The 6,673-nt window shown below is 36.7% G+C and overlaps 1 non-coding gene across 1 annotated transcript; it reads left to right on the forward strand.

Annotated features, from left to right (window-relative positions):
• Window positions 1-988: 988 nt before the first annotated feature.
• On the forward strand, window positions 989-1,095 carry LOC131163283 (small nucleolar RNA R71). The gene has a single exon (XR_009139053.1). It is a non-coding gene; the product is annotated as a small nucleolar RNA R71 (small nucleolar RNA).
• Window positions 1,096-6,673: the final 5,578 nt, after the last annotated feature.

The following is a 6,673-nucleotide window of genomic DNA, read 5'->3' on the forward strand; positions in this document are numbered from 1 at the left end:
AATATCCAAAAACTTAGAAAATTGCTTATCTAGTTTTTGTTTTTGAAAACGTTAAGGATAAGGAAGTGGAGTAGAGAGAATAGGAGGATTGTCAGGAAATGAAATTGTTGGTGACGTGTCAGTCTCTCTTGGTGTGTCATCCACCATCTCGTCTTCTTCCACTTTATTCTTGCCTTGACCATTATTTTTAGCTGTAGGTGTTGTCATGGTTTCCTTTGCTGGTGATTTCTCAATTTCTCTTCCATTCCTAAGTGTGATGACATTGCATTGTTCCTTAGGATTCACTTCTGTGTTGCTAGGAAAAGTTCCTCTCTGTTGGGTATTTATAGTCGTGGCCAGTTGCCCAATTTGTATTTCAAGGTTCTTCATAGTGGCTCCCATATTGTTGCAATGAGTCTCAATGTTGTCTAGCCGTGCATCTGTCTTTTTAAACCTTGCTTTTGTCTCCTCAACAAAAGATATCATGGCATCCTCAAGTGACATCTTCTTCTCACCTTGATGACTCTCAAATCCTGCAAGAGGTTGCAGCACATTCCTTGTATTTCCATAAGACAAATTCTCATAATTTCGAAGCCCTGAATGGTAATATTGTGGCAAAGGATCACCACGATAATTGTAGTTCCAATTATTGATGTATTGAACCTATTCTTGACTCGCTCCAATTCTCGGATCTATCCTATTTGTAGCTGCCACATATTCTGCGCCTTGTGATATCCTCTGGGTTGTCAAAGATGAAATCTGATGAGACAAAGAAGCAACTTGAGCTGAAAGTGCAACAAACGGCTCTAATTCATGAATTCCAACAACTTTCTTAACCATAGCTCTTTCAGTTGGCCATTGATAGTTATTTGAGGCCATTTCTTCCAAAAGAGCAGTAGCTCCCTCAGGTGTCTTTGACATCAAAGTTCCCCCAAATGCAGCATCAACTAAAGTCCGCGTTTGCTTATTTAACGCATTATAGAACATCTGAATTTGCAACCAATCCGGAAATCCATGTTGTGGGCAGCGTCGAATCAAATCTTTATACCTTTCCCATGCTTCATAAAGTGATTCAAAATCATGTTGCTTGAATTGACCAATCTTACTCCTGAGTTGAGCTGTTTTTGCAGGTGGAAAGAATTTAGGCAGAAATTTTTCAGCCATGTCCTGCCAACTAGTAATACTCCCAGGTTGTAGCGACTGTAGCCAACCTCTTGCTTTGTCCCTCAAAGAGAAAGGGAATAATCTCAGTCTAATGGTGTCTTCAGTAACCATTGATCTTCACAGTATCACAAATCTCCAAAAACATTTCCAGATGGATATTGGGATCATCAAGTGGCGATCCACTGAATTGCGCTTGCTGCACCATGCTGATTAATGCGGGTTTGAGCTCAAAATTGTTGGCATTAATGGGCTGGCGTCTGATACCCGAATAATTGTCATTCACAACTGGTCGCACATGATCCTTCAAGGCGCGTGGCTGCGCATTATCTTGTCCGTTCTCCATGGCTAATACCCTCTTTTTCCTTAGTGCTCTGAGCATTCTTTCAATCTCCAGATCAAAAAGAATAATGTCACGTGTTCTAGCACTGCGCATCCAACATAAAAAACACACCAGAAATACAAAAAAATAATAATAAAATAAAATAAATAAATAAAAATATAAAAATAAAATTATAAATTAAAACCAAGATTACTTTGTATCGATATTGGCAAAAATAAGAAAAACTCAATCCCCGGCAACGGCGCCAAAAACTTGACTGGCGCAAACTGCAAGTACACAGTATCATAGTTTTATAATATAATGATGTGTACAGTATCGTTCTCAGGGATTGATGTCTTAATTTTACCAAGTACCGAAATTTTACTAACCTTGATTTTATTTAGAAAAATTAATAATTTTAGACTGCAAAATTTAAACAAGGCTACTTTAAATAAACTATTCAGGAGAATTTAAAACTGGATACCGCGTGTCAAATTGATGATGGTGAAAACTTCTAGGAAACCAATTTCACCTAGTTTCTCACTATGCTTTACTCAGTTAGCTAATTTAACTTCGTTTTCTCTATTTGTTAGCAAATCACCAATTTTTCCAAAAGCCTCTTTCGATAGTCAATCAGAACCTATTCTTGTTTATTATTTAACATAAGAGTATGCAAATTAATAACGTAAGAACGCAGTAAGACCCTCGATTTTAATGCTACGTAGGTTCATACAAGTCTTTCGATCTCTATATTTACCTACGCTGAATTATCCAAGATCTATCCTATAATCCCCCATTTTGGTAGCAAATCACAAGATTAAAATCATTTAATTAATGGCCAGTTAATTAAAAGCATTAAGCACAGAATAACTCAAACAAACATTAATGAAAACTACTTCAGATTAGCATCAAAGAGCAAGCATAGTTCGAAACTGGCTACATCGTTTTCCTAGAATTCAAAAATTTAGTTCATTCTGAAAATTAAATCCAACATAACAGATTTCACCATATTTTCTTCGATTTGGAGCGTATGGAAAAGATCAACACTCGCCGCACCGCCGTCGCGCGTTACGAACACCCCGAACACCGCCGTTGTTCGCCGCCTTCTGATTCTGAAAAGATAGTATTTTTTTCGTGCTTCCAACTCTCCTTTGCTGGCTGTGTGTGTATCTTCGTAGCACCCCCAAAAGAAAACCACAAGAAAGCTCCCCAAAAAATAATTTTTCCAAGAAACTTTATGTGGTTTGGCCTCCCTTGTGTTTCTCCCCAAGGAAAATCTTTTTTTTTTTCTCCTATGGTGCGGCCTCTCTCCAGCCCCCAGCGCACGCTGCCCCCCTTCCTCTCTTCTTGCACACGGCTCCCTCCACAAGGAAACCCCCCTTTGACTTTTCCATTCCTTTCCTTTTGCTTTTCTTTCCTTTTTTTTTTTCTTTCCATTCTTTTGTCTTTCCTTTCTATGTACCCAGCGCACACTGCCCTTCTGAGATGACCCGGCTACATGGCTGGGTCACATCTCATTTTTTGATTTTTTGAATTTCTTTTTTTTTTTTCAAAGGTACATGAACTGCCCTCCTCTTTCAAGCCCACTTTCGACCCTCTTACAACTCGTAACTCTCAAAGATTAAAACACAAAATATGTAGAGCTCTTTTTCAGCTTTTCCCAAAATTTTGAATCGTATCTATCGGAGCTCGTATGAGAAAGTTACGCCAAGATTACGAAGAATTGTTGAAATAATCCATAAAATGGCGTATGCTAACTTCACGTCTGATTGCGGCCTTGATGCTGCCATCATTTTGCAAAACACAAAACACAAAAATTGTAGATTGTTTTCTTATCTTTCTACGGCATCTTGAATCATCTGAATCAAAGGTTAGATGAGAGAGTTACGCACAGATTGCAAAGTACCGTTGGTTTTTTAGCTTCCAACAATTGCTCTGCAATAAAAAACACCAAAATTTTATACATTACTCAATAAAACCCAAATTTTATAAATAGAACACAATGTTAGAATGTTGAGAGTAATTAGGCATTTAAATACAAAATATCATTTGCAATGCATGAATTAAAGCACCTAATTACGCAATTTAAGCGCGTAATCACTTATGCTTTTCGTAGAATGCCATTTGGATTGTGTAAAGCACTTACTACTTTTCATGGTTGCATGATGAACTTTTTTAGTGACATGGTTAGAAATTGCATGGAAGTTTTTATGAAGGACTTGACTACTTTTGGATCTTCTTTTGACGCATGCTTATTGAATTTAGAGAGAGTGTTGACTCGTTATGAGGAGAAGGAATTGGTTTTGAATTGGGAAAAATGCCACTTTATGGTATCTTCAAGTATTGTCTTAGGGCATATTATTTCTTCTATGGGGATATAGGTTAATCAATCTAAGATTGAATTAATTTCTAAGCTGCCTACACCTAGGACAGTAAAGGATGTGCAATCCTTTCTTGGTCATGCGGGCTTTTATCGGAGGTTCATACATAATTTTTCCACCATATCTAGACTACTATGTGACCTTCTAACTAAAGATGCCCCATTTGAGTGGACACAAGCTTGTCACGAGGCCTTTAAAACACTAGTTGGAAGCTTACCTCAGCACCCATAATTCAGCCACCTAATTGGACTTTACCATTTGAGATCATGTGTTATGCTAGTGATTTTGCCGTAGGTGCTGTTCTTGGACAGCAAAAGGAGGGGAAGCCTTTTGTTATTTACTATGCTAGTAGAACTCTAAATAGTACTCAGATGAATTATTCCACTACTAAAAAAGAGTTGCTAGTTGTAGTGTTTGCTTTGGATAAGTTTTGTGCTTACTTGATTGGTTCTCCGTTTATTATATTTTCATAGATCATGCAACCTTTAAGTACCTTCTTACAACAAAGGATGCTAAGGCGCGACTAATACGGTGGATTTTACTTTTGCAGGAATTTGACATCACCATCAAAGACAAAAAGGGAGTGGAGAACGTAGTGGCTAACCATCTCTCGAGGCTCGCATTTGAGAACACCTCTAACCACCTACCAATCAGGGATGATTTTCCCGATGAGCATTTATTTTCTATTACTTCTCTACCATGGTTTGTTCATATTGTGAATTATTTGGCTGCAGGTGAGATACTGGTGGATTGGAGCGCTCAAGACAAGAGGAAGTTCATGACTGAGGTACGTAATTTCTATTGGGATGACCCTTTTCTTTTCAAATACTGCCCTAACCAAATTTTAAGGCGTTGCATCCCTGATGAAGAGATTGCTGGCGTCTTAGAATTTTTGTCATTCCTAAGCTTGTGGGGGCCACTTTTCAATGATGAAAACCACTGCAAAAATTATGTACTGCGGATTTTATTGGCCCGCCTTGTTTAAAAATGCAAACACTTATGTGAAAAGTGTCAAAAGTTAGGAGTTATGTCTCATCGTAATATGATGCCCTTAAACCCAATTTTAGCGATTGAGATTTTTGATTGTTGGGGTATTGATTTTATGGGATCATTTCTTCCTTCTTTTGGATATCAATATATTATTTTGATAGTAGATTATGTGTCAAAATGGGTAGTGGCAGCAGCTTGCAGGAGCAATGATAATAGGACGATAATTAAATTTCTTAAAGAGAATGTATTATCTCGATTTGGTACACCACGTGCTATCATTAGTGACCAGAGTACACATTTTTGCAACCGTTCTTTTGAGGCTTTGATGAAGAAATATGGGGGGGTACATAAGATCTCTACTGCCTACCACCCCCAGGCAAGTGGACAGGTAGAACTTGCAAACAAGGAAATTAAGCAAATTTTAGAAAAATGATCAACTCGAATTGCAAAGATTGGTCTTTGAGATTAGTTGATGCGTTTTGGGCCTACAATACAACTTTCAAAACTCCCTTAGGTATGTCACCTTATAGGCTTGTTTTTGGAAAGCCTTGCCACTTACCTATGGAGCTCGAGCATCGAGCTTATTGGGCTATCAAGCATTTCAATTTTGACATGAGAAAAGTAGGTAAACTTAGAAAATTTTAGTTGACCGAGTTAGAGGAATTAAGAAATGATTCTTATAAGAACTTTAGAATCTATAAGGCTAAAATGAAAGCATTTCATGATAAAAATATTTTGAAAAAAAAGTTTAAGCCTAATGATCGAGTGTTCTTATATGATTCTAGACTCCATAAGCACCTAGGAAAACTTCGGTCTAGGTGGACCGATCCTTTTGTAGTGAAGAATGTTTTTGCAAGTGGGGTGGTAGAAATATAGGATCCTAAGGATGGTCAGATCTTTAAAGTCAATGGTCAATGCCTTAAGGTATTAATTGATAGGCAAGTTCGAGAAGTGGAAGAAATTCCACTTGAGGATTTGGCCTATCAACCTTGACCACACCACGTAGGTATATTTTTCTTTATTTGTTTTGTTTTGTTTTATTTTGTTTTGTTTGTTTTTTGTTTTTTTGTTTTTTGTTTTGTTTAGTTAACTTTGCAGGATTGTACCACATTTTTGGATCTATGCTCAATAATTTAGGTGTTATCTTTTCCCTTTTTCTTTTATGGTAACAATTCTTTTTGTTCATAAACATTGAGAACAATGATCAGTTTAGGTTGAGGGGTGTAGATTCATGCATATCTGTTTACATGAATTTGGCTTAGGTATTTGAGCATGACTAGAGTATTCAATGGAGTCAATTGTGCTATCTTAGTTATTTATTCAGGCACTTCAAATTCTTTTAAGTGCACATAAGCTATTGTGGTTTGATGGATGTCAAATGCATACAATCAAAGAATAATCAAACTTAAGCTGAGACTTAAAACACCTGTGAGCAGTTGAGCCATTCTCATTCCTTAGAGAGGATTTATCATATTCGGTGTTATTTTTTTTTTTCTATGAAATTATTTTGTTACATGGTCTCATTATTTTTCTTATTTGGTTATCTTTTGGGAATGTCATTACATGATTTGTGGTATGCTTGTTTGATTATACTTAGGAAGTGATAAAGGTCAATGTAGGATAAAGTTTGAGCCTTTCAAGCCTACCATGATTTTGTCCATTAGAAGCTATTTTGAGCCAAAATGTAAGCCTTTTTTCTTTGTTAACCTATATATTTTCATACCCACTCCATATTGGAGTTAAGTCTGAAAGTAATATTTTCCTACCCTTAATATTTGAGTATATGCTTAGGGGGATAAATTGTTGGTTTGAAAAAGAAAAAACAAAAAACAAAAAAAAA

Source organism: Malania oleifera, chromosome 8 (assembly GCF_029873635.1).
Source record: "Malania oleifera isolate guangnan ecotype guangnan chromosome 8, ASM2987363v1, whole genome shotgun sequence".
NCBI lineage: Eukaryota > Viridiplantae > Streptophyta > Magnoliopsida > Santalales > Ximeniaceae > Malania > Malania oleifera.